This window comes from Hyperolius riggenbachi, chromosome 2 (assembly GCF_040937935.1).
Source record: "Hyperolius riggenbachi isolate aHypRig1 chromosome 2, aHypRig1.pri, whole genome shotgun sequence".
Classification (NCBI taxonomy): Eukaryota; Metazoa; Chordata; class Amphibia; order Anura; family Hyperoliidae; genus Hyperolius; species Hyperolius riggenbachi.
Genome location: NC_090647.1, coordinates 299,783,321 through 299,804,820, shown reverse-complemented (window position 1 = coordinate 299,804,820; position 21,500 = coordinate 299,783,321). Strand labels below are relative to the sequence as shown.

Sequence of the window (21,500 nt, the reverse complement as noted above, 5' to 3'; positions counted from 1 at the left end):
AAACACGGGACATTTTTCCCCCACCCACAAACAACTAAGACAAGACAAGACAAATAACATTTATATCGCACTTTTCTCCTGGCGGACTCAAAGCACCAGAGCTGCAGCCACTAGGACGCGCTCTATAGGCAGTAGCAGTGTTAGGGAGACTTGCCTAAGGTCTCCTACTGAATAGGTGCTGGCTTACTGAGGCCCAGGGACAGCAGGCAGCCCCCCTCAGACAGCAAGATACGTAATGTGGCAGCTTTCCCCAGAAAATACAGATCATGGCAAGGCATTTACAAATATGGCAGCCTCCATATCCCTATTATTTCTTACTACATCTATGTTGTACAAAGGCCATAGCAAAGTAAATTCAATCTGTAGGTCCTATCACATATAAAGTATGTTGCTAAGATTGTTCTATACAATCTGACTGTAGTGTGTACAGTGTATGGCAAACTAGTTTCAAAACTGCTTTCTGGTCAACAATTAGTTTATGTAAGAAGCAGAGTGTGTGTGACATCTGGGCTGGGGATATACAGTAGTGTGTTCTCCCCCTGCCAGCCACTCTCTGTCCAGTTACAAGGCCAGTCCTTCTGCCAGACTGGCTGGGGGAAATATGCAGAGGGTTGCAGAGTGAGACATAAAGAAAGAACCAGTCTAGCAGAATGACTTGCCCTGTAACTGGACAGAGAGTGTCTGGCAGGGGGAGAACACACTACTGTATATGCCCAGCCCAGATGTCACACACACACTGGCCTAACAACTTCATACCTGGCTCTGGCTGCCATTATATTCTGGGGACAGGAAGACAGTGATGAACACGGTGGCTGCTCAGTGCTTGCTCTCTCTGTCCCCTGCAGTACAGCTGCTGCTTCCAGTTCCTGGACAAGAGTTGTGGGGGGGGGGGGGGGGCGGCGGGCTCTCATGGCTGCTTCTACTCTTGCTCTCTCTCATTGGCTGGAGCGAGGCAGAAGCAGCAGAAAGAGCACTGCTGATTGGAGGGCGGGAGGAAAGAAGGACAGAGAAGCCCAGGGCAGTATGGGGCTTCATGCAGAGCTACCTCACGTGCCGGCAAAGGGACCAGGCCCCAACCAGTCCCACAGACTCCCAGCCCTCAGGGGTGCCCCTCTCTCCCTCACAGAGAGAGACTCACAGTTAGTGTGCTGCTGGCTGCTGGGTCGACTGTTTTTCTCCTTGGCCTGGTCACTCCTGGCAGCTTGCTGGGCTGTGGGTGGGGGGCGGGCTGCTGCTGTAGACTGCTTGGTCGGCTGTTTGTCTGCCTCCCCCTGTCCCGAACCAGTCAGTCTCTGTCCCACAGACTCCCAGCCCCCACTCCAAGCCAGGGTGCCTCTCTCTCCCTCACAGAGACTCACAGTAGTGTGCTGGGCTGGCTCCTCTGCTCCAGGCTCCTGTGCTCGGTCGGCTGTCAGCTGCTGCTGATCTGCTCCTGCCCTGGCTGCTCCTCGGCTCTGCTCTGCTGCGTGGCTCCGAGTGCTGTCTGTGCTCATGTGCTGCGGCTGCGAGTCTGCGACCTCAGCTCCGACCTGACTCTGGCTGCAGTGCTGCCGCCCGTGTGACGTACTCCTCTCTCCTCGCCGGCGTCCTCTCCTCGTCTCGCTGCTGTGCTCAGACTGAGTGGGCTGGGCCGGCTCCCTCCCTGCATCTCGTATTGGGCAGCGAGTGGCGCCGGTGCCAAAAAGAGGTTAGCTGATTGGAGGGGACACCCGGGGAGGAGAGCGGCGGCTGAGGGGAGACTGAGGGAGGGGGGAAAAGAGCGCGCATAGCACAAGGCGCATGCGCAGAATAAGTTGGAATAATATATGCACTTTTGGACGGACGACTGCCGTACGGGCAGTACGGACAGCTCTTTTTTAAGAGCTTCTGTACGGACAGTCCGTCTTTTGACGGACGCTTGGCAACCCTGTAACCCATCACAGATGTTCATTGTTCATGTTACTTGGTTGGGGTCCGGGAGTGTTGCGTAGTCGTTTCCAATCCAGGATTGATTCATTTTAATTTGAGTCAGACGGTCTGCATTTTCTGTGGAGAGGCGGATACGCCGCCGATCTGTGACGATGCCTCCGGCAGCACTGAAACAGCGTTCCGACATAACGCTGGCTGCCGGGCAAGCCAGCACCTCTATTGCGTACATTGCCAGTTTGTGCCAGGTGTCTAGCTTCGATACCCAATAGTTGAAGGGTGCAGATGGATTGTTCAACACAGCTACGCCATCTGACATGTAGTCCTTGACCATCTTCTCCAGGCGATCGGTGTTGGAGGTGGATCTGCACGCTTGCTGTTCTGTGTGCTGCTGCATGGGTGTCAGAAAATTTTCCCACTCCAAGGACACTGCCGATACCATTCCCTTTTGGGCACTAGCTGCGGCTTGTGTTGTTTGCTGCCCTCCTGGTCGTCCTGGGTTTGCGGAAGTCAGTCTGTCGGCGTACAACTGGCTAGAGGAGGGGGAGGATGTCAATCTCCTCTCTAAAGTCTCCACAAGGGCCTGCTGGTATTCTTCCATTTTGACCTGTCTGGCTCTTTCTTCAAGCAGTTTTGGAACATTGTGTTTGTACCGTGGATCCAGAAGGGTATAAACCCAGTAATTGGTGTTGTCCAGAATGCGCACAATGCGTGGGTCGCGTTCAATGCAGTCCTAGGCTGAAGAGGTCATAGCCTAGAGTCACAAAACCTGTTTATTTGGGCAATTTCAATGGTGGCGAGTCTGACGTACATAAATCGCAGCAATGGCCGTTAGCAACGTCTGAATCTCACGAAATGTCTCATGCAGGTAGAAGACATATTGTTAGACTTGGGCTCCAAAGATGGGTTCCCTACATCTCTGCAAACCAGAGTTACAGGGTTTCAAATTTGGTAAAATCCCCCATAGGCTTTCATTGGGCCTCCTATTTACAGTTCCAAAATCTCACATCTTTTCAAAGGGCAATTACTCAGCAGTGACAAATTTTCTAGCATTGTAGGGACCCTTAGGGGGAACATGACTGGTGAGTTTCGGGCCCCTAGGCCAAAGAGGTCATAGCCTAGGGTCACAAAAACCTGTTTATTGGGGCTATTTCAATGGTAGTGATGGTGACGTACATAAATCGCAGCAATGGCCGTTAGCAAAGTCTGAATCTCACGAAATGTCTCATGCAGGTAGAAGACATATTGTTAGACTTGGATTCCAAAGATGGGGTCCCTACATCTCTGCAAACCAGAGTTACAGGGGTCCAAAATTGGTAAAATCCCCCATAGGATTTCATTGGCTCCCTATTTCACTTTCCAAAATCTCACATCTTTTCAAAGGGCAATGGCTCAGCAGTACCAAATTTTCTAGCATTGTAGGGACCCTTAGGGGGAACATGACTGGTGAGTTTCGGGCCCCTAGGCCGAAGAGGTCATAGCCTAGGGTCACAAAAACCTGTTTATTGGGGCTATTTCAATGGTAGTGATGGTGACGTACATAAATCGCAGCAATGGCCGTTAGCAAAGTCTGAATCTCACGAAATGTCTCATGCAGGTAGAAGACATATTGTTAGACTTGGATTCCAAAGATGGGGTCCCTACATCTCTGCAAACCAGAGTTACAGGGGTCCAAAATTGGTAAAATCCCCCATAGGATTTCATTGGCTCCCTATTTCACTTTCCAAAATCTCACATCTTTTCAAAGGGCAATGGCTCAGCAGTACCAAATTTTCTAGCATTGTAGGGACCCTTAGGGGGAACATGACTGGTGAGTTTTGCCACTGCTGAGCCATTGCCCTTTGAAATGGTGTGAGATTTTGGAACGGTAAATAGGAGGCCCAATGAAAGCCTATGGGGGATTTTACCAATTTTGGACCCCTGTAACTCTGGTTTGCAGAGATGTAGGGACCCCATCTTTGGAATCTAAGTCTAACAATATGTCTTCTACCTGCATGAGACATTTCGTGAGATTCAGACGTTGCTAACGGCCATGGCTGAGATTTATGTACGCCACCATCACTACCATTGAAATAGCCCAAATAAACAGGTTTTTGTGACCCTAGGCTATGACCTCTTCGGCCTAGGGGCCCGAAACTCACCAGTCATGTTCCCCCTAAGGGTCCCTACAATGCTAGAAAATTTGGTACTGCTGAGCCATTGCCCTTTGAAAAGATGTGAGATTTTGGAAAGTGAAATAGGGAGCCAATGAAATCCTATGGGGGATTTTACCAATTTTGGACCCCTGTAACTCTGGTTTGCAGAGATGTAGGGACCCCATCTTTGGAATCCAAGTCTAACAATATGTCTTCTACCTGCATGAGACATTTCGTGAGATTCAGACTTTGCTAACGGCTATTGCTGCGATTTATGTACGTCACCATCACTACCATTGAAATAGCCCCAATAAACAGGTTTTTGTGACCCTAGGCTATGACCTCTTCGGCCTAGGGGCCCGAAACTCACCAGTCATGTTCCCCCTAAGGGTCCCTACAATGCTAGAAAATTTGGTACTGCTGAGCCATTGCCCTTTGAAAAGATGTGAGATTTTGGAAAGTGAAATAGGGAGCCAATGAAATCCTATGGGGGATTTTACCAATTTTGGACCCCTGTAACTCTGGTTTGCAGAGATGTAGGGACCCCATCTTTGGAATCCAAGTCTAACAATATGTCTTCTACCTGCATGAGACATTTCGTGAGATTCAGACTTTGCTAACGGCCATTGCTGCGATTTATGTACGTCACCATCACTACCATTGAAATAGCCCCAATAAACAGGTTTTTGTAACCCTAGGCTATGACCTCTTCGGCCTAGGGGCCCGAAACTCACCAGTCATGTTCCCCCTAAGGGTCCCTACAATGCTAGAAAATTTGCCACTGCTGAGTAATTGCCCTTTGAAAAGATGTGAGATTTTGGAACTGTAAATAGGAGGCCCAATGAAAGCCTATGGGGGATTTTACCAAATTTGGAGCCCTGTAACTCTGGTTTGCAGAGATGTAGGGAACCCATCTTTGGAGCCCAAGTCTAACAATATGTCTTCTACCTGCATGAGACATTTCGTGAGATTCAGACGTTGCTAACAGCCATTGCTGCGATTTATGTACGTCAGACTCGCCACCATTGAAATTGCCCAATAAACAGGTTTTGTGACCCTAGGCTATGACCTCTTCGGCCTAGGACTGCATTGAACGCGACCCACGCATTGTGCGCATTCTGGACAACACCAATTACTGGGTTTATACCCTTCTGGATCCACGGTACAAACACAATGTTCCAAAACTGCTTGAAGAAAGAGCCAGACAGGTCAAAATGGAAGAATACCAGCAGGCCCTTGTGGAGACTTTAGAGAGGAGATTGACATCCTCCCCCTCCTCTAGCCAGTTGTATGCCGACAGACTGACTTCTGCAAACCCAGGACGACCAGGAGGGCAGCAAACAACACAAGCCGCAGCTAGTGCCCAAAAGGGAATGGTATCGGCAGTGTCCTTGGAGTGGGAAAATTTTCTGACACCCATGCAGCAGCACACAGAACAGCAAGCGTGCAGATCCACCTCCAACACCGATCGCCTGGAGAAGATGGTCAAGGACTACATGTCAGATGGCGTAGCTGTGTTGAACAATCCATCTGCACCCTTCAACTATTGGGTATCGAAGCTAGACACCTGGCACAAACTGGCAATGTACGCAATAGAGGTGCTGGCTTGCCCGGCAGCCAGCGTTATGTCGGAACGCTGTTTCAGTGCTGCCGGAGGCATCGTCACAGATCGGCGGCGTATCCGCCTCTCCACAGAAAATGCAGACCGTCTGACTCAAATTAAAATGAATCAATCCTGGATTGGAAACGACTACGCAACACTCCCGGACCCCAACCAAGTAACATGAACAATGAACATCTGTGATGGGTTAGCGTTTCCGGTCCCTGTTTATTGAACCTCTCATCTGTATTACATTTATGACTGCATGGCGACAAAATGCAAATTGCTATCCGCACGCTTCTTGTCCTCATGCAAGGCCTGGGTTGTTGTGTCTCAAAGCGTGGCCTTCTCCTCCTGCGCCACCCTCCTCTTGTTCCATCACGTGTGCTGCTGCTGGGTTAGCGTTACCGGTCCCTTTTCCTGGAACCTCTTATATGTATTACATTTATGACTGCATGCCGACAAAAAGCATGTTACCTGTGCAAAGAAAACAGACATTTCCCGCATTTAAAAGACAGTTTTCCCTTTGAAACTTTAAAATCGATTTTCTCAAAAACTATAAGCTCTTTTTGCTAATTTTTTTTTTCCTCTTGTACCCACTCCCAAGGTGCACATACCCTGTAAATTTGGGGTATGTAGCATGTAAGGAGGCTTTACAAAGCATGAAAGTTCGGGTCCCCATTGACTTCCATTATGTTCGGAGTTCGGCCATGTTCGGCCCGAACCCGAACATCTAGATGTTCGCCCAACACTACACGTGACCCGTTCGGCCAATCACAGCGCTAGCCGAACGTTCGGGTAACGTTCGGCCATGCGCTCTTAGTTCGGCCATATGGCCGAACAGTTTGGCCGAACACCAGCAGGTGTTCGTCCGAACCCGAACATCACCCGAACAGGGTGATGTTCTGCAGAACCCGAACAGTGGCGAACACTGTTCGCCCAACACTAATGGGGACGTGGGAAAAGCTAACTGGAATTTAAGGGTGTGGCTGGAATAGAATTCAAGTGTCTGTAATTATTCTGCATTTGCATTGCAGTTGGCTGGTAGTGTGTTAGCTGTAGATGCAATTAGATAACTTCACCAAAGTGGTCCAGCAAGTGCACCCATGCTTAATCGCAGCAAGCCAAGCCACTCACCACCGTGTACACACCATAAAAGTGCATGGGTAAAGGTTGTAACACTAATAAAAATTTTATTACATTACATATTATAAAAGTGTGGCATGTTTTTTTAAACAAATGCAACACAGTTTGAAGTACAGGAACATGCAGTGGGAAGAGAAAGAAAAATATACTCTCCTCAGTAGTTGGAAGCCTCTGGATGGTACTTTCAGGTCATTGCGGAATGCACAGATTATATGCACAACCTTCTGATGCCATACGCAAATTGACATGAGGACTGAGCAACATGCCCAGTTCCAGTTTCATTGAAAGTTTGTTCCTGGCACCGTTCACCCATGGGGGCACGGCTGATGCATTCTTGGATTGAGAGTTTTTTTTGGATGCAATGGGTTTGCTTAAAGGGACTCAAAGCTGAATTAAATAAAAATATTTATACATACATGGGGCTTCCTCCAGCCCCATCCACTCGGATCGCTCTTATGCCGCCGCCCTCCTCTGCCGGCGACTTCGGGAACTGGGTCCCCGCATTTTCGTCAGTCAGCACCAGTCTGACGTAAGAGAAGTGTACTCTTTGCGTATCTCTCTAGCAGACGCTAGAGAGCTACGTAGAGGGCGCACTTTTTCTGCATAGACTGAAGCCGACTGACGGTAGTGCGGGGACCCGGTTCCCGAAGCTGCAGGCAGCGATGGATGGCAGCGTGAGAGTGCGGATGGGGCTGGAGGAAGCCCAGGTATGTATAAATCTTTTTGTTTCATTCAGCTCTGGTACACTTTAAGACATCCCCATGCAGTTGATGCTTCCCCTTCCAGCTTGCTATTCAACAAGCAGTTTGTCATGGATTTCAATGGTTAATTGCAGCAAACAGGCAGCCAAGACCAGCGAAAATGAGGTACAGAGGTATGTGTCTCTATTATGAATACATACATGGCATTTATTTAAACTTAAAAGGCCCTGATGCTAGAAAGGGTAGACACTTTTTTGGGAAGTAGTTTAATTTGCAATATACACCATATAAAAAATCCCTGCCTCTTCCTGGGTATATTATTATTATTAGGCTCTATAATAAAACCCCTTTGTCCGTGCTCTGTCCCTGTGTAGCGTTGTCTGCGCTGAACCGTTGTGTGCATGTGCGCACTGCGCAGCACGGACAACGCTACACAGGGATAGCGTGGAACCAGGAAGCCAAGTGGGCGGCCGGGTCTGCGGCGGGCGACGGGTCAGCGGGCGGCGGGTGGCGGGTCAGCGGGCGGCGGGTGCGCGCATGAGAGGTGACACTGCGGCGGAGAGTGGGAGGGGAGTGGAGGAGAGGGGAGATGGGAGGAGAGGAGAGGGGAGGGGAGTGGAGGAAAGGGGGTGGGGATTTGACAGACCTAGAGCCCGTTTTTAAACAGGCTTAGGTCACCTAGTTGATATATAAAGTGGCAACATATTCCATGGTATATTGGGCACTGCTTAGTGTGGGCCACCAGTGGTAACCCAGAAATGAATGGCTGCTTTTACCAGAGAACATCCTAGACCTTATTAGTTTAGTTTTAAAACCCAAATGTTTTTCAACTTCCTCCCAAATATCAATATATTTGGATTAAGTGGAACTCAAGATTTTGTTTTCATAACATTTTTTGGATTCAATACAACTTGAGAGTTTTGCCCAATTGTAGAATAGTCTATGTGTGGTCATTTTTTTTAGTATTTCACAGTTCTTATGCACTGATATCAAGTTGGGCAGAAAAAAACAAAAATATCAATCCATTGATTTCTTTTGTCTTTTATTCAGAATTAAGGCTGAGTTTATACTCTTCCTGCTCCTAGTCCAACTTCCTTGTGACTTCCCTTCCATGTGCAACAGACATGTGCAACTCTCATTCCTTGTGTAGCCTCCTCATCTATGTGTAACATTCATGTATAGCAACCACTCTCTTACATGTACAGCTTCCTAGGCTTGCAGCTCCCCTTTCCCATATGTTGCATCCCATTTTCAGCATCCTTTTTTGATTTGAAGCCTCCTCTTCTACATGCAGCAACAACTCCATGTCCAGTAGCGACCCAAGGCCTGGTCCTGCCGTGAGACCTATCTAGAAACCTCGGCCCCTCCTAGAATGTGTATGGCTGATTAGGTGTGACTCCATTAGCTGTGTGCTTCGTTGCAGGTTTGACTCTGTGAAACTATGAAAGCTGAAAGGTCAGAATGACAACCAGAAACTGGCAATTTTTTAGAGAGATTACAGGTGGCTACGTCCAGACTTCTCTCACTACAGGTTTTGTTTGAAATAAATAATAATAAATACATTTTTCTTTTTCTTTAAAAATCAAATTTTCCACTGGCATTTTTGGCCATGTTATATTTATAAAAGCGAGTCAGGCTTAGCTAAAAGGAGGAACACAACACCTCTGATACTGTACTTATGATGGTGATTTTACCATATGTAACTATGCTTGAAAATTGTATCATTCCTTTAAACCTTTACGTCTTGGATATATTTTTATGCACCATCAATGCATTTAATTTAAAGGATGCTCTCAGAGCCCCAGAAAGTAGAATGCCATTGATATATAACATGGACTAGCTTTCTTTTCACTGCAGTTTTCTCTAAAAATGGAAACAAGACCACATTTCCTCTACCATAGCCTTTAATGCAGTGTGCCGTAAACACAGGGCCCTTGTTCAATTCACTTTTTCTCTTGAGTTTTCTCCTAGGATATAATTTTTCAACTTTTTTATATCAACTTTTCAATTGGAAAAGTACCAAAAAGTCAGAGAAAACGTACTATCATAATTATTTTATGTATTTTCTTGCTTGCTAGTGGTTTAAAATGCATTTTATTCACAAGGGGCTCGATTCACTATAGCATGATAGCTGCTATCACAGCAGTTATCACACGATCTGCCGCGCGCAAAGGTTTTCACGCGAACAGCATTACTTTGCGGGATAAGCAAAGTCAGTGGCGTAGCTAAAGAGCTGTGGGCCCCGATGCAAGTTTTACAATGGGGCCCCCCAAGCAGTCTATACATAACAATTGATACGGCGCACCAAAACCTGCCAATGGCAACTACAGTGTCAGAGGTGCAAGAAGGGGATGGGGAGCAGTTTGTAAGTGATTACTACTATTCAAAGTATCTATAGAAGTGATTATTATGAGCACATTGACCAATAGAGAGCTAATACTGTAGTTGAGGGAGAGCCCTTCGGGGCCCCTCTGGCCCAAGGGCCCCGATGCGGTCGCTACCTCTGCACCCCCTATTGCTACGCCCCTGAGCAAAGTGTTGTGCGCGATCACATGCGTGTTTCACGTGAAACGCACACGTAATCACACGCAAATCTTCGCTTATCACAAGAAGTAGCGCTGTTCACGTGAAAACCTTTGCGCGCGGCAGATTGCATGATAACTGCTGTGATAGCAGTTATCATGCTGTAGTGAATCGAGCCCAAGGTGTGAAAATATCACCTAGGAGAAAACTCAGGAGAAAAAGTAAATTGTATATATGGTAGGACTAAGTTCAATCACACAACAGTTTGCAAATGGCAGATCATAATTTTCACAAAATAGCTATTCCGTAAATGTTACAATATCAGGCTCCCTGCACACTGCAAATCCGTTTTGCGTTTCCGATTCCGATTTTCAATTCTGATTTTCCTTAAATGCAATTAACAGAAAAATGGAGGAAAAAACGCAGCATGCAGTAATGATTAAAAATCAGAATCGGATGTAAAAAACGATTAAAAATCGGAATCGAAAACGCATGCAGTGTGCAGGGAGCCTCAGTCTTGCTTTTTGAAGTAATGACCTTAAAATTCCTTCTTTATGATGAAGGCAAATCTCTGATGCCAAAATCAAGAACTAGAAGGCATCCTGTTGGCAAGCTGAAAAAAAAAAATCTTGTTTTTTTTGTTTATTTTGGTTTTTCGTTTATTTTTTTCTTTTTCTTCAATCCCAGCTCTCCCTTACCCCTCCCCATCACTTATTTTTGTTTGGTTTCTCTGTCTCCCCTTTTTTTCTGTCTTTCTGTGCTGTCACCTTTTCTCCTTCCTTTCCTGTATTTCCCTTTTTTGTGTTCCTTTCTTATTCCCTTTCCTTCCACTACTATTCCGGCCTGCTTCTTTGCACTGTCAAGTTCATTCTCCTTCCCGTTTTCTTCACTTCTTTAGCTGTCTCTCTGTTCCTCCTGATTTTTCTGCCCTTTTCTTCACCCTCCTTCTCTCTCTTTTTCTCTGTTTATCTCTGTCTGCCTCTCTCTCTCTCTCTCTCTCCCTCCCATTTCTGTTACACTCTCTATTGGTCTGCATTTTTGCACTCTTTGATCTTAGCATAAATCACAGATATATGTAAAAGTGTGCCTACTGACACCTTACTCTGTAGTGATTAGCATATATATTTTGTATGTGTCTTTCTGTCCATCCATCCATCCAACATTCATTTCTTTTGTACAGTTGAAGTATGAGTTGCCTGTATTGACAGTGTAAGCAGCACATTTATAGCAGCATTAAACTCTCTGCGTGTTCCTCCGTCCCAGTGGGTGCAGATCTGTGGCTGGCAAGGAAAGAAACACTTCTATTTGCAATCTGTTCGCTGGAGGGCTGCTGGAAAACTTTCTGTCAGCTTTTAGTTATAACATATGAACATCTGAGGGTTACCGCCTGCTACAGATCGCTCCGCGTCTTGTGGTGAGAGAGCTGCGTTTTACACAATCTATGTGTGTTTGATAAGAAATCAGGCGCAGCGAAGCATACATTTTACAATGAATACTGACACCATCTACTTTCCTCAGCTCCATACATTCATGTATCTCACAGATCACACCAAGGTTTCATATGCTTTAGTATTCTGTTCCTTTTTTTTTTTCAGGCTCCACAACAGTTTATTTACTTAACAGAACAAATGTTATAAAATATGTATAAAAAAAAATTGTATAAAACTTGTTTTCTTTTACATAAAAAAACCAAAAAAACCCTAAACAATTACTGGAAAAAAAAAAATATATATAAAAAAAAACCCACCTACGTGTGAAAGGTTTGTGTTTTTGATCATTAAAAGGAACCTGAGATGAGATAAATATGGAGGCTGCTATATTTATTTCCTTTTAAACAATACCATTTCCCTGGCTTTCCTGCTGATCTTTCTGGTCAGTAGTGTCTGAATCCCACACCTAAAACAAGCATGCAGCTAATCTAGTCAGACATCTGATCTATATGCTTGCTTCTGGGCTGCGGATAAAAGGATTAAAGGCAGAGGATCAGCAGGACAGCCAGGCAATTTGCATTGTTTAAAAGTAAATAAATATGTATATAAATATACCTTCATATAGCTTTCAATGCAGGTTCCCTTTAAATTTGTCAGCTGTTAGGTTGCAAAATCTGGCCTAAGTTATAGTAAATCCGATGAGTTCTCTAGGGCAGGCCCATTCCTCTATTGTTTCTTGTCTTTGACGTTATGATTCTACCTAAGCTTGTACTTGCATTGTTGGATGTCAATATCATACCACTTTGCATTATTTACGTATGCATTTTTACACCTGTAGTGTTCCTAATTACACATTGGAAAGATATAATTATATGTTGCTATAATGTTAATGTCCTGTTGCCACTGTGGTCTGTAAGGCACTCTGTACCATATTATGGAAGATAGTGGTGCTCTATAAAGAATTAATAATAATAATAATAATAATAATAATAATAATAATAATAACAACAACTAAAAGGTAGAAAACTAACCATTATGCAATATCAGTCATGTGTACTCAATAACAGTGATATGTTTATGGTGAATCTAACCAGATTCCACTTAAATCCCCCATTATATTAACCAACTTCCCCCAGGGAAAAAGAGGTGGTTTGAGCTCCTTATCCTTAACATCAGGATCAGACTGCTTTGCAGCAGGGACAGGATTTGCTACTTCTTTTGCAGACCACCACCTGTAATTATGGACTATGTGGGTTATTACTGCTTAGTGGGAGAATCCCCCCAAAATGTCATTAAAGTAGTAAGAAACCCAGCATTTCTTTGCTCTAAAAGATTCTTTACAGCAAAAAAGGTGGTACTAGAAAAAAAAACAAAAACAAAACATTGGTAGCAGAACAGCATTCAAACTGCTAAAAACATCACTTTCTTCTTCAGTGGTAAACTTAGCGCTGTTGTCGCAGTCATTACAATAGTAGTTGATAAGAAAACAAAGAACATCTCAGCTGAATACAAGCCAAAATTGTACACAGGAGAAGGCACATTCTCACTGGATACATTGGAATCTATAAATGCAGCAATAAATTACAATGGCATCTTTCAAAACATATAAACTATACTTTGGGAACTTGTACTTTGTGAACAGATAATACTTGTCCACAAGAGGTAACATGAGAACTGTATGGTTAATAAAAAGTGGGAAAACTTGTTTTTACTGAATGTTATGTCAGAGTTTAAAGAGGAACTCCAGTGAAAATAATGTAATAAAAAAGTGCTTCATTTTTACAATAATTATGTATAGATGATTTAGTCAGTGTTTGCCCATTGTAAAACCTTCCTCTCCCTGATTTACATTCTAACATTTATCACAAGGTGACATTTTTACTGCTGACACGTGATGTCAGTGGAAGGAGATGCTGCTTGCTTTATTGGCAGTTGGAAAAAGCTGTTAGTTCCGACAGTGCAACAAGGCTCCCACAGTGTGATGTCAGAACCATGGTCCTGACATCACACTGTGGGAGGGGTTTCACCACAATATCAGCCATACAGAGCCCCCTAATGATCTAATTGAGAAAAGGAAAAGATTTCTCATGGGAAAGGGGGCATCAGCTACTGATTGGGATGAAGTTCAATTCTTGGTTATGGTTTCTCTTTAATCACTCTTAAAAGATGTCCCCACAGCAACTTTGCTTGCTGTTTAGCTGACAGGCACTGTAATTCTCACTGACAGAATAGCTGGGAATTCCTTTGTGAATTTCTGAATTTTTGGTGGGCCACTCACACACATATTGGGTTTAGTAAATGCATCCTTGCAAGTTTTTAACGTTTGTATTAGCTTAATGAATCAACCTCTCTGTTTATAATGGAAAATGTAAGTTTGCTTCAATAGAAGAAACATAGTAAAGTAGCAGTGCATCTACAGTATGTCCATAGTGTTTCTACTCACTCTCTTTCTCAGTTCTCTCCCAGGCCCTCAGAAGAGACTAATTACCACTTCAGTCTCAATCCTTTAAAACTTTTACATCTGTAAGATCTTTTTCAGACTTTTTTTGGTAAGTTATATATTCAAAAACCGCACCTTGGTTTTGTAGAAAAACTATCCATCCTATTATATTGATTTTGGAGGACCATTGGAGCTTTCCTTTGGTGCTATACATTAACACATTTTATAAAAAAAAAAAAAAGGAAAAAAATTAGCCAAAATCATCAGAAAAATGATAAAAAAAAAAATGATCAGAAAGGACTACATAAAAGTGGTTTCTGATAAGTTATTTTCATAATGCATTTGCATTAGTCCAGAACACTAGAGTACCAAATATGTGCATTGTGTATTGCATTTGGTTGATTTCCACAATTGTATAATCAATGGGCACTATTCTGGAGAGACAAATCAGTCTGCATGCATCCTTGGTGGTATAGGTGCTGAATAACATAATACAAATTGGTGAGAGCCCAAAATAAATTGTGAACATTTAAAAAAAAAAAAAAATGATAAAAAAAACATATGCATAGAAAAATTGAATTGAATCCATGTTCTGGGAGTTTGTCAGCATAGTATGGCAGGTGAGCATTGTGTGTACAGGATCTTTCATCACAGCTTGGAATATATTGGAATGAGGTCAATAAGTAAATGCAATAATTTATTGTAAATTAAGTACAATAAAAATGTTTTTTTTAAACTATGTTGGTGGTTTTTTACTTGTAATTTCTTGTGGGAATGGGTAAAGGTTTGGGGAGGAAAGCACACCTTGAAATTGCTCTGCAGGACCACATGCATGACAGTAGTTACCCCATCTTCTTCTGGTGACCAGAGTTGGGAATGAGCCCCTTTTCCTCATCCTTGAACAAGGGTACCCTGTGAGAAGAATAGAAAGGCATCCCTCGCCTCCTTTACTCAGGGTACCACCAAATCTTAAGGACCATGTGGACTGGTATTGTTTGGGGGCAGAGCTCTATGCTGGCAGGTTCCAAATTACCTAGGTCCTAGGAAGTACCAGACTGCATGGAGGCAAGGAGTTAAAGGAACACTATCGATTCACATGTTTTTTTCAATTGAGATAGGAAATGTTTGGGAAGTGCTGCTAAGTACTGGTGTATATATTTGAATTCTTATGTTTGTTTACTGTTATCTAATTCCTTTCACAGTTTTCTGACAGCAGTCTGCTGTAATTCTGACGGCAGAGTGAGCCATGAGGGGAGGGGGGGGGGGGATTCCATCACAGTGTATCTGTTAACTCTGAATGCAGAGAACTCAGGCAGAACTTTCTCTCACAAAGAATAGAGGAAATGTATCTTAGGTGCAACATAAACATTTGTAATTGTGTGTGTGTGTATGAAATCTGACATGCTCTTCTTCAATATTACACTGTTCTTAGCATGTTAGACTGCAGAGATTCATACCTTTGCAAATGAGACATTCCAAACGTAGCTAAAATCTACACAGTGAATTACAGCTTTTGCCTCTGAAATTTAACATGAAAAGTAGGAAAATGTTTACACAGCTACTTAGACATTATTTGTACATTGTCATTTTAGAACACTTGTGTATTGATAGTGTTCCTTTAACATTGTATAGGGGACAAGGTGTAATGATCTGCTCAGCTGCCTGTGCAGGCAGGCAGCTTTTTGACCATTGTTTAGGTTTGCATGCTGCAGGACTCTGGAAAGAAGAGCTTCTGTCAGTTTTGCAGCTTGTGCTTGCTGAGGAATTTGCATACGTTGTCATGCAAATTGCCTGGCCACATTCATTGAAGGCGTGTACTATAAGTACTATGTGTTTCCCACAATGCTTGGCTGGTCATTCTTTCAGGGTTTGTAGTATACACTCCTAGAGAGTGTCAGCCATGCTACTTCTTGTTGAAGTTATCTTAGAGTAATTCCTGGAAAACTGCACTAGGCAGGTTTCCTTAGTGCAGTTAGGATTGCTTATCTGTTTGTTTGTTCTGTTGCGATCGTCCTGTCCCAGCGGTGGTCGATAGGAAATGGTTCTGATCTCTGTTCTTGGAGTATAGCTGGTGCAGCGGTTGCTACCAGCTATCTCTTCTGATCTGTCTCACTTGGATCGCACTAGCATCTTGCGCTAGCGCTGTGGATTCTTTTGTTCTGTCTCCTTGGATCGCGTTAGCCACTTTCCGCTAGTGCTGTGGATCCTTCTGTTCTGCTACTCTGTACCTGGATCGCGCTAGCCACTTTCACTAGTGCTGTGGATCCTTCTGTTCTGCTACTCTGTCTGCCTGGATCACACTCGCCTAGCGCTAGTGCTGTGGATCCTTCTGTTCTGTCTTCCTGGATCGCGCTAGCCACTTTCACTAGTGCTGTGGATCCTATCTCTCGCTTGTCCCTGTTTTCGTGTGTCTGTCTTGTCTGCTACGAACGCTTGCTGGAGGCTCGGTGAGGTAACCGTTAAGCAAGCGCTCGCGTCCTCTGTTTCATGTTTGTCTGTCGATGGTTAGTTAGGCGTGCTTGTCTCTATTGTGCTTATCACGTGGAGACCGCGCATGAACACGTGCACTGTTGCGAATGAGTGTGGTGTTCGCGTTCAGTTAGCGTTTGTTATTTTCCATATCTCCTCATTGTATGATTTGCTGTGCCTTTGCTATCCTCGTATACTGTTCTGATCGGCCTTGTGTCACTTTTGGCAATCGCCTTTCTTGCGGTTGCGTTTCTGTTTCGTATCTGCTGTTGTGTGTGCGCGGTCGCGGGGTGGCGACTAGATTGGCGCACACACATACAACCTGTCCCTTTGCTCGTTCTCATTCGCAATCGCTTCCCTTGCGATTACGTTCTGCGCTTCGTACAATTCCTGTCTGGCATTTGTGGAGGTACAGAGGATTGGTTCCTCTGCACTCCTCAGCGCCATCTGCCGACAGGAATTTCCCTCTACGGGTGCGTAGCACCTTTTGCTGGGTTCCTGCAATTATACGCTTGTGGAGGATTTCCGCCGTATCAGCGCACGCGTTGTGCGCTGATCACGGAGAAAGTTCCACAATCGTTACACAAGGTAGGGGGGACCCTATGGTGTCCATTTTTTACTTATTAAACAAAACGTGTACTATGATTTTAAATATTTCGCAAGTTGACATGAGGAAAAAAAAAAAGTGTACTTAGGCAGGGAACACACTTGCAGGGCCGTTTTCCCCTGCGTTACCTAGGTTTCCGTCGGGTTTTGCAGTCACGTCTAACGCGTGCGTTTTTCCGCGTGCGTTTCTGCGTTTATGCGATTGCATGGCATGTAGTGCCATGCAATGTGCGGGAAAAAGCAGAAAAATGTGCGGGTACAAAACGCGGAAAAAAACGCGAACGCAAATGCGCACAATAGCTAGGCTATTAATTTCAATAGCCTTTAAAATCGTGCGCGTTTTGCCGTTCGCGGCAAAATGCGCAAAAACGCATGTAGTGTGTTCCCTGCCTTAGGCTGTCGGGCATAAAATCAAAAAGTTAAAATCTCTATTACTTTTCTTGTTTATAAATGATCCTTCCCCAGTTTACCTGACTCTTATTTGGTACGTTGACGCACAAAGGAAGTGGCAGGGCATGCTGTGTTGTCCTGTTAGCATCCTTATTACTTGCTTACCAGATAAAAATAAAGAGTTGATTTTTGATTTTATGCCCGACAGTTACACTTAAAAAAAGAAAGGACGCAGAAGCTAATGATGTAAAATGACGCAGATTTAAAATGACACTGCACAGGATATAAAAATCATTTTTTCAGAAACGATGTCTTTTTGAAAAAAATGTTGACATCCTTCTCTTTGACACACATGGCAAAATAGTGATGAAAGCATGCATAGAGGATCTGCAGTCATTGCCATAGACTTCAAAATAAAATTAAGCTCATTATGAATTTGGCCTCATATTAGAAGAATTTGCCTTATAGAGGCAGTGCAGTGACATAAAATAGAATGTAAATTATATAAAATTGCTGTATCTTGGTTTCTACCCCTGCCTCCAAGTGATTTCACAGACTAGGCTGTATAGCTATGCAGAATTCTCCGCCCAGAGCATTCTGGGCAGGGGCGTTACAATAGGGGATGCAACCCCTGCACCCACGGGGTGGGGGGCTCTAGGGCCCGCTCAAAGCTGTTTTTGGGGGTTCGGAGGGGTCACAAGGAGAGAGCATTGGACATCGGGAGGGAGGGGGGACAGTCCCCCCCCCTCACCTCGGGCTCTCCCCTCCAGCATATATCACTGGCAGCAGGTGGCGGGCAGCAACACATACCTTCCTGTGTTTCACTGCCGGAGGTTCCTTTAAGTGTCTGACGCAACTTCCTGTTCAATCAGGAAGTAACGTGAAGCACTTCGAGATCGGAGACCTCCGCGTTGGATGAAGGTATGTGTCCTGGCTGCTGCCTGCCGCCTGCTACCAGTGATATATGCTGGAGGGGAGCGCAGAGGGGAGAGCCTGAGTTGAGGACTGTCCCCCCTTTCCACCGATGTCCAATGCTCTCCCCTCATGCTGCGACCCCTCCGGCCCCCCAAAATGGGCCTAGGGGGGCCCGATCCAATTTTTTGCAGGGGGCCCGGTGATTTGTACTTACGCCCCTGATTCTGGGAAACAAGGTAGTATTTTTACTAGGTACGGAACAGAGACTAAATGAACATTCTGAAGAGATGCACCTGACAGCAGTAAAGATGTTGCCACCTGTGTCAAATTCCAGAATGTAAATTAGAGCGAGGAAAAATGTTACAATAGGCAAACATTGACTAATGAATATTGTAATAAGCAATTTTATTGATTATATTATTTTAAGTACATTTCCTCTTTCAGCGAATCAGTTGCCTGATGTTACAATTCACCTGCTCATCCCTACCTAAGTGTTAAGTAGTTAAGATGACAAATATACCTTCGCTCCTTCACTGCACTGACATGACTTCCTAGCTCTCTTATGATAGAACCATTATAAAATAATGCACCAATCTCCTGCTCTGCTGTAAAAGTTGTTTCTATACCAATCAAGCTACTGTATGTACAGGGAAAGCAATCCTTCTCTTAGAAATGGGTATTATATATCTTTTGGAAAATGGGCTAAATTAATTAAGAATGTGAGATATTTTTAGGCATTTGACAAGTTAGCAGATGTTCTCTTCAGAACTGGTTAGAACACAAGCAGGACTTCTCAAATACCTCCACATTCTTATCTGATTCCCAATCACCTGATAGATGGCTGTCAGTTATCTTTCCTTCTCTCCAGCTGGAGATAAATAACTGGCATTTCAAAAGTGTTATTTTTTTATTCAAAGCAAACGTGAAGAAAACACAGCACCGTAGCTAGTGCAAATTGTGAGGCGCTGTGCGATCATTCCAGATCACAGGTTTGCCTCAGGCAGCAAAAAGTCAAACTGGCCATGGGTGTGGAACCAGGATCATTGATGGGGTCAGAATCAATACTGTAATGGCCTCAATTCACTAAGCAGTTTAAACTAGTCTACTAATGGTTTTTAGTCTACTGATGTTTTGGTGTAATGTTTTAGACCTGATCTAAAACATTTGGTAATTAGGTCAGTAAAGCAGGGGAAATGATCAAAAGATGCAATTCACAAAGGCAAACAAGGGGTAACCACGCCCACTTTTTCTGTCAGAGATTAGACCAGCTGATTTCTGTCAGTAAAGTAAATCTGTGAGGTATTTTAGACGTCAGGATAGAACCTTTTAAATTAATTTAGCAGGAGTTTAATTGAATCCAGAGGAGAGCTCACCAGAGGAGAAGGATGTCAGTCATAGCTACTCGTTTGTGAATTGCATCTTTTGATCATTTCCCTTGCTTTACCAACCTAATTGTCGAATGTTTTAGACCAAGTCTAAAACATTCGGTAATTATTAGTGAATTCCCTCTTGATGCAACTGATTTACACCAAACCATCAGTAGACTAAAAACCTTTAGTAGAATAGTCTAAACTGCTTAGTGAATTGAGGCCAATGTGCCATAGACCAGACTTCCCGTCCCACCTCATTGTATTGACTTACTAATGTTAGAAGCAGATAGTGGAAAGCAATGGGGAACATATGTGATCCAGCAAGCCTGGACTGGATTGCTTTTCTTTGGTCTTCTATTATACAACAAACACAAGACACTCTTGCCTGGGTCACGCTGCAGCACATTATTATGAGGACTGATGAGAGGTTAGAGAACTGGAGGATGTTTTATGGCCATCATGTGCATTTAGTGCAAGACCTTATCTTTATTAATTCTAGGACAACATGAATTAATGAAAGAAAAAATTCTCCCTGTGAATGTGTGTACATGATTGCAAATGCACAATCACGAGTACAGTACCCTGTCAGCCTTTTTATGTATAGAGAACACAGGTATTTTGTATACTTTTTTTTTTAAGTGTAAACTGCTTTCTTCTGTATTTGTACTTTTCTTCTGTAAATGTTCAGTATTTATTTTTTCTTCATTACTTTAACTTGCAGAACATTGCCCGTTGCCGATCCTTGTTGCATTCCTGCCACTACACCGATCAGTAGCCATGTCATATTTTATATTTATTATATTATTTATTAGAATCTTGAGCACATTGGACCAATAGGGATGAAAAGAAGTTAAAAGAACAACAAAAGGGAGCAGTGATGAACAAATTTGAAAACAGAAAATGTATTACAGAAATACACAAAAGAAGAGTAAAAATACAAAAGAAAGTTTGGAAAAAGAAGTATGCAGAGCAAAGAAGGATAAAGAAAGACATATACGGAATATGTTTTCAAATGAATAAAGTATAGAGATTTATACGGATTAGAACTGCTAAAAAAAGTATGTTTTTTATTTAATAGTTTTAATATTGTGATTTTTTTTTCATTATGTGTGTTAAATTGCTAAGGAAGTATAAATAACCTATTTTACCTTTTAACCTGAGAGGGCCAAATATCTGGGTGTCCTCTTTGTAAAGGGGGCTTCAAGATTCTCCATAAGTCTCCCCTGTATTAATACTTTTACCACTTCCTGAGTACCTGAGGCAGAGATAGGCTCTTTGTTCTTAAAGGGGAACTGAAGTAAGAGGTATACGGAGGCTGCCATATTTATTTCCTTTTAATCAATGCCAGTTGCCTGACAGCCCTGCTGATCCTCTGCCTCTAATAACATTAGCCATAGCCCCTGAACAAGCATGCAGCAGATCAGGTGTTTCAGACTTTAAAGTCAGATCTGACAAGACTAGCTGCATGCTTGTTTCTGGTGTTATTCAGATACTACTGCAGATAAATAGACCAGCAGGGCTGCCAGGCAACTGGTATTGATTAAAAGCAAATAAATATGGCAGCCTCCGTATACCTCTTACTTCAGTTCCCCTTTAAAGAGGAACTCCAGTGAAATTAATGTAATAAAATAAGAGCTTAATTTTTACAATAATTATGTATAAATTATTTAGTCAGTGTTTGCTCATTGTAAAATATTTCTTCTCCCTGATTTACATTCAGACATTTATCACATGGGGACATTTTTACTGCTGGAAGGTAATGTCAGTGGAAGGAGATGCTGCTTGATTTTTTGGCAGTTGGAAACAGCTGTTATTTCCCATGATGCAAAATGGCTCCCACAGTGTGATGTCAGGACCTCAGAGCTGTGAG

General features: G+C 43.5%; 1 long non-coding RNA gene across 1 annotated transcript in view; it reads left to right on the top strand.

The window, feature by feature from the left end:
• The window catches only part of LOC137544364 (uncharacterized), a 79,851-nt gene extending 59,300 nt beyond the window's left edge, over positions 1-20,551 (top strand). The window contains exon 3 of the long non-coding RNA XR_011025833.1: positions 20,352-20,551. This is a non-coding gene — a long non-coding RNA (uncharacterized lncRNA). The remainder of the gene's footprint in view (positions 1-20,351) is intronic.
• The last annotated feature ends 949 nt before the right edge of the window (positions 20,552-21,500 follow it).